The following is a 10,980-nucleotide window of genomic DNA, read 5'->3' on the forward strand; positions in this document are numbered from 1 at the left end:
ATCGAACACTCGACCACTGGTTAAGGTATGAGAAACCCTTACCATATTACCTAACTCCCGTGATTAGACTCCTATCCTTTCAAGCTACGGTAGTGGACCACTGCCAACTAAGAATCGGAATCGTTTGTCCTATAAGTTCCATTCTATCATTGTTTTCCCTTGAAGTTCGAACTGTGAGCTCTGATCAAGGTAGCTCATTTGATGAGAGAATCATATAATATGAGAATAAACTACATTAGTAATCACTTAATTATAGTTTTTTTTTATTCAATTATGAAAAGTTACAAAATGATCACTTAATTATTAGTATAGATTTTTTTGGTTATCCAATTATGAAAAATTACAAAATTGTCATTTAACTATTCAATTTTTTTGTTTTTTGGGTGTTTCTTTCTTTTTTTTACGTTAAACAACTGTTAATTAAAAAAGATAAAATTTAATAATTTAATAATTTTTTGTAACTTTTATAGCTGAGTGATAAAAAAACAAAATAAAAAAAACATAATTAAGTAACCTCTACTAGAATATAATTCTAACCATTTGATAATTAAAAAAAAAAAACAGAACCTAATATTACAAGAGCCGTCAATTTTATGTTTAGTAATTTTAAAATATGTCGCAACAGATGAATATTTAATGGCAAATATAATCCAGCCAACATTATCTGAAATTCTAGGTTTCCCAATGATGAGGAGCCACTGGGTGGATATATGCTTTATATGAGGAAATCAGACAGATTCTGTGAACTGAATAACTTGTCTTATTAGCACTGTTCAGAAGAATTTCTTCTTTTGAAGAAAAATAATTCCTTTGGTGAAAATAAAAAGAAAATGTGGATATTTATTATTGGTAGTAGTCCACATTAGATTAAGGATAAGATTGGGAGCTGCAAAACAATAGATTATGCTATGAAAATTTATTCTTTTACTCTTTCTTAAAGGAAAAGCTTTAAAAAGCTCTGACGTAATTTTAACAAATAAAGATGAACTTTGACGCTACTTTCGGCTAATTTACCAAAAAAAGCCTATTTTTTTAAAAAATTACCGAAATGAGCCGGTTTTTTAATTATTTATCGGAATGGGCCATTTTCCGCGAAAGCACGGCCACGTCAGCGCGATGTCAGGGTACGTGACAGGACATCGCGTTCACGTCAGCGCGATTTGCTGACGTGGAAGGAAATCGCGCCCTCTAGGACGCGATTTGCTGACGTGGCATGAACAGTGTGTTTTTAGCTTGGAAAACTTTCAAAGGCCATAACTTTTGGCTCGGTTGTCCGATTGAGACGATTTTTTTTTATTTCGAATAAATTTTTGAGATCTACGCGCTGACAAACTGCTTAGAGATGAATAGGGGCTAATTTGTAAAGTATAATTTTTTAGTTACGAGTATAGGGACTAAAGTATAATTATTTCAAAATTAGCATGAAATTTTTGTATTTAAGAATATTTGAATGTTATGGAAGGATGAAATTGAATTTTAATTGAAAAACGAAGCTTAGATTTGAAAATATGACTATTTAGGTTTTAGGGACTAAATTGAATAAAATGAAAAATTTTAGGGAACTTCTCAAAAGTGGAATGAGCTGACTTATACCTATAACAGGATGATATAAGACAATTCTGTAAAAAAAATATCCGGTGTTTACTTCAAATAAATAAGGAAAATAACGATTTGAATGTTTCAAAATTCAATTTTAAATTGAAAAAATCAAAATTAAGGGGCAAAAAAGGATCTTTTTTGACGAAAAATTCGAAAAACCACCTTTGGCTGTTTGTCAGCGCGTAGATCTCGAAAAGTTATTCGAAATAAAAAAAATTCGTCTCAAACGGACAACCGAGCCAAAAGTTATGGCCTTTCAAAGTTTTCCAAGCTAAAAACACAAACTGTTCATGCCACGTCAGCAAATCGTGTCCTCGTAGGCGCGATTTGTGTCCACGTAAGCAAATCATGCTGATGTGGACACGATGTCCTGACACGTACCCTGACATCGCGCTGACGTGGACGCGATTTCGCGGAAAATGGCTCATTCTGGTAAATAATTAAAAAGTCGGCCCATTTCGGTAATTTTTTAAAAAAATGGGCTTTTTTTGGTAAATTGCCCGCTACTTTCCTACCATAATTGTTGTAACATAAAATATGGCTGCTTTTTCTACAAAACATTGAAATTGTGGCTCAATTACACTTACACGTTAAGATACAGTTGTATAAATGACTAAAATAAAATAAAATTTGTTTATAAAATTTTGAAAACTTTGTTACATCCATGGGTCTTATTTAGTAAGTAATCAACCATTAATTTATAATATAAGGTATGATTTAAATTTTTAATTCGTTAATCATGTTGTAATTTTTTTATTATACATTAATTTAATATCACTTTCCCATAAAAACTTTCCCTTTAAATGTTTAATTACAAATTAAATATGAAAACACTTTGCATACAATCAAATTGCACTATAAATAAGTTTCTAACTATAAGTAAGCTCTCTCCCTCCCTCTCTCTCCAACCCACTAGAATGATGCTTAAAATCTTCAATGTGATGTAAAAATAAATTCATGATTTTTCAATCAAAAGAATGCCAATATATATGGCAAGTTGTACAGTAGTCTAGTTTTAAAATGAGTTGTAATTGACATTGCACCTAAGGCATGTAATTGGCACTAACAATTTTATTTTTGAATGTTGATAATTTTGACTTATAATGTTCTGAAATGATTTGTACTGCAAGTGTATAAGTCAAATTGTAATATAGAAATTTTACAATGAAATACCAAAGTGTTCAAAGGATCAAACCCAAGGAATTGTTAATGGTGAATGCAATTGTCAAGTTAATTACTAATTAAGCAATTACTAATCTAATTAACCCGGAAATTATTTGTGCAACCAAATAGAAATAATATTAAAACTAATCCTAAATTATCAATTAAACAAACTAAGTTAACCTTCTTCTTTCTTGCTTTGAACTATGTAAATGATGAAACAATGGTCGCTTTATCCATTACTAGGCTAATAAACCTATCTCGATTGTATTGTTTGTCATTTCTAACTAGGAATCTCCTCTCAATCTCATTCTAACTAGGAATTACCACCTAAGTTCTCCTCTCGGTCTCACTTAGGCATGTAGTTCTCCTCTTAGTTTCATTACTCAACACAACTATATCAAACTATCAAATGATAAACTCTCATTTCAGTCTCATTTATCCAAATATTCTACTAGATGTGTCAATTTTAGTGTACTAAATGATTTGATATAATAGAACAAACAATTAATCAAACATAGTTATTAAATTAATTTAATAATTAACTCATCAATCAACCAATAAGCAATTTTAGCTCATAATAAGGCTTAATAACCCAATAAACATTTCATTAAACACATGGTATGCAAAATATAAAAGTAAAGTGTTTAAGAAATGCTCACTAAAATATGTCGATCACATGAAGCATCTGAGCTTGATCATCTCGATTTATAGAGGTCCAATAAAAGAGAAGAAATTCTATAGGAAAAATAAATTCTACACACAAACCACATTGTAAAAAAAATAGAATGTCGATAATGACAATAAAAGAGAGAAAAATAGAACATACAGATTTTACGTGAAAACTCTTTTGGGAAAAAACCATGGGCAAAGGAGAAGAAAATTCACTATATTGAATTCGAATAATCATAAGGAGTATAGATTACATCCATTTATAGGTTTAGAAAACCTTATTCTAATCAACATCTAATAGAAGTAATGCAGTAAGGTTGAAACACTTTATTCAAATCAATATCAAACAGAGGAAGGAAACTTCTATATGAATTCTTCTTGTGCAGCCTGTACCGTACCGTGGGGGCCTCCAGCCCCCACACCCCCAGTTGCAACCCCAATCCAATATCTTGCCATCTGTATTTTATTATAATAAGAATCTGGGTTACAACTCTAACACACCCACATAACGGATGGTTATAAATTAACTAGATTTTGAAAACAAAATATTTGTAGAAGGAAGAAGAAAAGAAGGCATGACAAAAACTGAAGACTACCACTTGTTAGTCAGTAAAAAATTATTTTCAACTGACACGTGGAAACAAGTTACTTCATAACATTTGAACGATCAGTTTAGAAACGAATATAGAATATATAGACATAAAACACAATGCAATGATATAACAAGGAAAAAAAAGGTTTTATTAACTTATAACCATAACAATTAAAAAATTACAATGCCCTAACAACACTATATTTTTATTTATTTACAAAGAACTCTCCTTCCTACCCCTAACCAAAGTACCCTCATGAGGTAAACAAGACAAGCTAGACCCCTCACCCGTTGGCTCTATTCCCTTCCCGTCCTCTTTTAACTACTCTAGGTAGGATTTTGACCTCCCGTTCTCATCTTCAAGCAGATTATGTCTCAAAGAATCACAGACCAAAACGAAGGGTAGCATCTTCTAGCGAAAATAAATGACAACCATATCTGAATGAACAATTATTATTAAAATCCAAGCGTCAATCACACCTGATTAAATAAAAAAATGGCTAAAAGGCCATCCCATACATGTACATCGGACCAGAGGCCACTTGCATAGTTAGCTTGACCCCATGCATAGCGATAGTCGAAACTGTCACCGAGACATCCTCGAGCCTTTTTTAGTCTTTCTCCCAGAACGCATACACATGCTTAAGCTAAAAGCTTAAGTCTTTAACTTCGACATCCCATTCTACTAAGCCCTCCCGAAGTTATTTTTCCCCCTTCAACTGTGTATTCTCCCTTCTTAGGAGAGAATTCTTATAACACCTCTTGCCCAGTCCGATTGTCGTACCCGAGCCACAAGAGGTTACAACGTGAACTTACAAAATATTTACATACTTTAAACAATCGTGGTAGATTATTCTGCGAATACTATTTCAAGAGTAAGGCAGATATAAAATTTAAAACAATTCCTGCGAATACCCAAAAGGATGGAAGATTATTCCACGGATGCCCCATATTTTGGAAGATCCCACAGAATCTAAAATGTAATACCCCAAAAATTACTACAGTAAGAAAGTAAGATAATATTCCTGATATAGTAAAATAAGGAAATAAAATGATAAAAAGGGTATTTTTGAGTTATGTCAGCATTAAGAAGTAAATTACGACATATTAATTCAAGAAAGGATTAAATTGCAAAAGTGAGAAAAGTTTTGTTGCCCAAGGGTAAATACTCAAAATTTGAGGGGTTAAAGTGCAAATAAGAAAAAGTTGAAGGACCAATAGTGCAAATATTTTAAGGTTGGAATAATCTAGAAACTAAGAAAAATGGATGAATTAGGACCAAATTGAATAGGTGAAGAATTATGAGGGACTAAATCATAATTTTACCAAATTAAGTAATGACTTAAGGATGGAATTTTAAAAGATCATAAAGGGAAAAATGTTCATTTAGAAGAGAGAGAAATCTAGAAGATAATGATGATGTTGGAAATATTTTAGATTAATTAAATAAATAAATATTTGTTTATTAATATTTTAATTTGATTTTTAAATAATATTTTATTATTTTATTATTTAGTATATATAAGTGGAAAGAAAGATGAAAAGAAACCAACCCACCATCTTTTCCATGCAATTCACGTTAGAAGAGAAGAGAAGAAAGAAATTTTTGCGTTCTTTACAATTTGGTCCTTCTACCAAAAAAAATCACCATTTTCAATTAGAAATCAAAAGAATTTCCATAGCCATCAAGAGAGAAAGATAACAAGGAGACTATGGGGAGCTAGAATATCAAGTTGGATTCAAGAAATTAAAGCTGGATGAGAGAGAAAATCAAGTTAAAGGTTGAAATCAATAGGACAAGGTAAGAACATTGAGATTTCAATATATTTTTAAGTTTGATATTATTGAATTAGCATGGAAAAGATGTTATAGTAGAGTTTTCTTATATAAATTCTTATGTTCTTGATATATTAGTGAAGATAAATAAGTGAAAGTGATGGGAAATATTATAGAGAAAGGGAATAAGGAAATTATAAACCTAGTAATTAACATTTTGCACTAAAAAAGTTTTGGACAACATCAGTAGGTTAAATTTGAAAAATCACCATAAATTTTGGAAATGAAATTAAAGGATGAAAAAAATATGGAATTAAATCTTACTGATTCTAGTTTCTCATAGAAGAAACGGTGTAAGTAATGGAATTGTAAATCATGAGATATAATAGATTTTGTGAGACAAGGTCAGAATGATTTCGGGTTCCCCTATTCTGACTTTGGAAAATCATAAAAAATTGTAAAAAAATAATTATGGGTTATAATTTATATGTTTAAAATCTTTAAAGAGTCTATTTTCAATAGAAACAAACAGGAATATCATCCGAATTCTGTACAAGGAGATAATTAAGTTTTAGTGAAGAAGGGTCAGAACTGTCAAACAGCAGAACAAATGTGACTTTAAAGAATAAACTGTACTTATTGGCTTAAAAAAAATTCTGAAAATTTTATGTAAGAATATATGTGAGTTTAGTTTCAGGGAAAATTATCGGATCCTAATTTGAATTTCTGTAGCTCAAGATAAAAATAACTTAGTGGCTATGACTCAAATGAACAGTTTTGAATAAAATTACAAGTAAATAGTAAAATCATAGATAATGTTACTTATAAGCATATTATATAAATTAAGGATGTGAAATGGAGAGGAGGAGGAAAATATATATATGAATATTCAGCTAGCATGGATAATTTGCACGTTTTAGGCTCAAGGACTAAATTGAATTAAAGTAAAACTTTAAGGGTAAATTTGTAAAAATGTCAAAAAGTGAACAAATTGCATGAAATGAATTGTTTTATCATTTAAATTAGTAAATTTAATGAAATATTAATTTAGATCAAGATTGGGTGGAAATTTGAGAAAAATAGAAAATTTCCAAAATGTCACTGAATTTTGGTATTTCTGCAATTTAGCCTGGTAAGTTCGTATGAACTATATTCTGTATAATTTTAATTGAAGTGAATGCTATTTGGTAATGAATATTATATATATGTGTGTGTGTTTTATTATTGGAATTGAATTATTATTGGTAATATGTATAATTATTTGATGCATTGAAATGATTACCGGAAGCTCGATTGAATTGGAAGCTTGGTGGAGATATATCACATTATCCATTGGTTCTATCGATAATTTTGGATGATTTGATTCTGGTTATAATGACATGTACAAGTGAAATTGGTTAACGTTATCTCATTAATGTTTTGATTTTTATTGGTTATAAATATGTATGCTTGATGAAAAGAAAAGTCTGAAAATTAATTAGTAAACTCTGGTAATGCTCTATAACCCTATTCTGATGATAGATACGGGTTAGGGGTCTTACATAAAACGTGGAACATAACAAAACTAATTTTCATATTTATTATCATACATCACAAAACTCAAAATAACCTCCTTCAAGGTTTAAAAAGTTTGCTTACAAATAATCAAACGACTATATACATACCACTTAGACTGACTCAAATAAATCGAGAGTCTACCACAACGACTGATGGATAGTGTGAGCTCCTTACTAACCCGACCTACGCAAGATGTTCCAAAACATACAAGGTAAAAAGTAATCTAGATGTAAGTATTTAAAATACTTAGTAAGCTCATACAAATTCAATAATTTACTTAGAAAAATAATTATAGATAACTTAATACACATAGAATTTACCTATCCACCAACACAGTTTGCCAACAAGGTAGGTGCATATATTATCTTATATATATAATATATCATATAACAACCTGATACAATGACACTATAACACCCCTAACCCGTATCCGTTGCTGGAATAGGGTTACGGAGCATTACTGGAGTTTACATTTCAAAGCAAACAAAAATTTTTAAACATTTTAATTCATATCATTAATCATAGCAAAACCAATCAATAACATGCATATCGTCCCTTATACGAGCCCTCGAGGCCCTAAAACGCATTAGAAATAAGTCGGGATCAAATCGGGAACATATAGAATTTTTCAAAAAAAGATGAAAATTTTTAAAACTCTAGGGGTCACACGGCCATGTGGCCAGGCCGTGTGACTCACACGACTAAGAGACATGTCCGTTTCTCAGGCCGTGTGGACATTCAAAATGGGGACACACGGCCGTGTCCCAGCCCGTGTCTGAGCCTGTGTAACTCACTGACTTGGGTTACACGGCCAAGCTACATGCCCGTGTGTCAGGCCGTGTAACTCTCGAAATGCAGCCTTTAAAAACCTATAGGGGACACACGGCCGTGTCGCCTGGCCATGTGTCACACACGCCCGTGTCTCTGACCGTATGGACAAAAAGTATGTAATGGTCTAAATTCAGGGCTATCAGAATAGTGGTTTCATAACCACAAATCCGATTTAAAATATTGATATGATGAAAAATCGTATGAAAATATCTATAAAAAAATTATCAATTTAGTGGTTAGTTAAAAAAAGAAATTATTAAATAAAATTGGGTAAAAACAAGGTATCGAGACCTCGATCTCATAAAACTGAGTTGAAAATATTTTTATAAATATTTATGAAGTGTTAGTAATATGGTATTAAAATTTCGTTAGAAATTTTTTACGTTTGGGTAGTTAATTAAGTGAAAAGGACTAAATTGAAAAGGGTATAAAAGTTACTAGAAGGATTAAATAGATCAATTGTTAAATGAGAGGGACATAAATTGCAAATAAGCCTAAAAGGAGATATTTTGGGCGGCATAAGCTAAGAAAAATCAGGACAATTGGTGAAATAAGGGCAAAATGGGAAAATAACAAAATTTACTAAAATAAAAATGTGACCAAATTAGAATATCTAGAATTCTCTTCATATTTTCTTCATTATCATCAGCCAAAAATGTCCTAATGGGTTTATTCAGGCTGGTATTTCATAATGGTTTTACCAAGTGAGTTAATCCTTGCCTTTTTCTTGTAATTTTGTGTTTTTAAGACTTTTACAACTAGGTCCTATTACTAAATTCATTAGTTTTTTTATTTCATGGATGAAATTGAAAGTCACCATGGTTGAGTATCGTAAGTTTATGATGAAATAGCATGAAATTGAAGCTTTAATTTGTTTATGAGATGATTTTTTAGGTAATTTCAATAGAAATTGATTTGTAGGATCTAATTGTAAAAAAGTTTGGAATTAAATTCTAGTGCTAAAATTATAATTTCCAAAGATTATAAATTAGTTTAAAGTGATAGAATAAACTGTTAATTGAGAAAAATCAGCTCAATTGAGAGGTTAAATTAGTAGGGATGAAATTATCATTTATTGAAAGCTTAGGGGAAAAATGGTAATCAACATCTTGCACTAAAACAGTTTTGGACAGTAGCAGTAGACTAACTTTGAAAAATCACCATAAATTTTGGAAATCGAATTGGAGGATGAAAAAATATAGAATTAAATCTTATTGAGTCTAGTTTCTCATAGAAGAAACGGTGTAATCAAAATAATCAAAAATTGGAGAAAAATAATTTTGGTTTAAATTTATATGTTTAAAATTTTTAATGAGTCCATTTTCAAGAGAAATAAACAGGAACATCATCCAAATCTCGTACTAGGAGAAAATAAATTTTTAGTGAAGAAGGGTCGAAAATGTCACACAGTAGAACAGGGATGACTTTAAAGAATTAACTGTACTTATTGGCTAAACCATAAATTATGAAAATTTTATGCTAAGAATATATGTGATACTAGTTTCGGAAAAATCAAGCGAATCTGAATTTTGAGTTCCGTAGCTAAAGATATAAATAATTTAGTGACTACGACTCAATGAGATAGCTCTGAATGAACTATAAATAATAATGGAATTATAGAGAATGTTACATATGAACATGAAATGTATTAAATTAATGATTAAATTTATTTATTTAAATAAATAAAATTCAAATACGAAGCTAGGTCAAGGAAAATAAAAAGATCGGGATTAGTAGATTTTTGTATACGAACAAGTATCGAGGTAAGTTTGTGTAAACGTAATTATATTCTTAAATGCTTGAAATGTATGTTATTGATGTGAATATGATTTAAATGTTCATTGTACGAAAATTTATGAAACATTGATATATTTGATAAAAAGGGAAGAAATCCCAGTTGAATGAAAGAAAAATTCGATGGATCTTTAAAAAGGAATTGACGGTAAAAAGGATCTAGCCCGGATGGGTGATCCTATCCTAATGTATCCCTCCCGAAGAATATGTGTAAAATGGATTTAGCCTGGACTGGTAATTCAGATCCAAGCTCATTAGAGTAATTTTCATTGCAGGGGATTCAACCTGGACTGGTAATCCCGACAATACTCTATGAGTTTATATTACAGGGATTTAGCTTGGACTGGTAATCCCGCTGTAAGGATGAGGTTCGCGGGAGTGTGCTCTCTGAAATGGAAACGTGCGCTCATGAATATGAATTGACGGACCCGAATTTGTACATTAAAGTGTACCCCTGAAAATCCATCGAAATTTCGAGAAATTCAACGGGATAAATATGGAAAAATAACAAGGGAATGAAAATCATGGTATTGATGAGCTCATCAATCATGGTATATATTATTGATACATGGAAATTATTAGACTAACTTGAATGTTGAGTTTGTGCGTGTTAAGGGAATAATGCATTGAATGGTTGTATGAATGTTTATTGCATTGTATTGAAAATATTAGGTAAGTATAATTCTTATTACATGAGCTTACTAAGCACAAAGTGCTTACCCTGTTTCCCTTTCCCTATTTTATAGTGTTAAGAGCTCGGAGGTCGGATTCGGTTTGAGACGTATCACACTATCAACCTCAAGATTTCGGTATATAAAGAAACTTTATTTTGGAAATCAGTGGCATGTATAAGCTAATAAAGTAAATGTTAATGTGAAATGAATGTAAGGTTAGCCATTGGTATGGCTAACAAATCTTGGTTTTGGTATGTGATGAGGTTATCTTATAGATATATTTGAATCTATCTTGAAAATATGTTGAAATGGATTGATTGGTTT

Source organism: Gossypium hirsutum, chromosome D01, assembly GCF_007990345.1.
Source record: "Gossypium hirsutum isolate 1008001.06 chromosome D01, Gossypium_hirsutum_v2.1, whole genome shotgun sequence".
Lineage (NCBI taxonomy): Eukaryota > Viridiplantae > Streptophyta > Magnoliopsida > Malvales > Malvaceae > Gossypium > Gossypium hirsutum.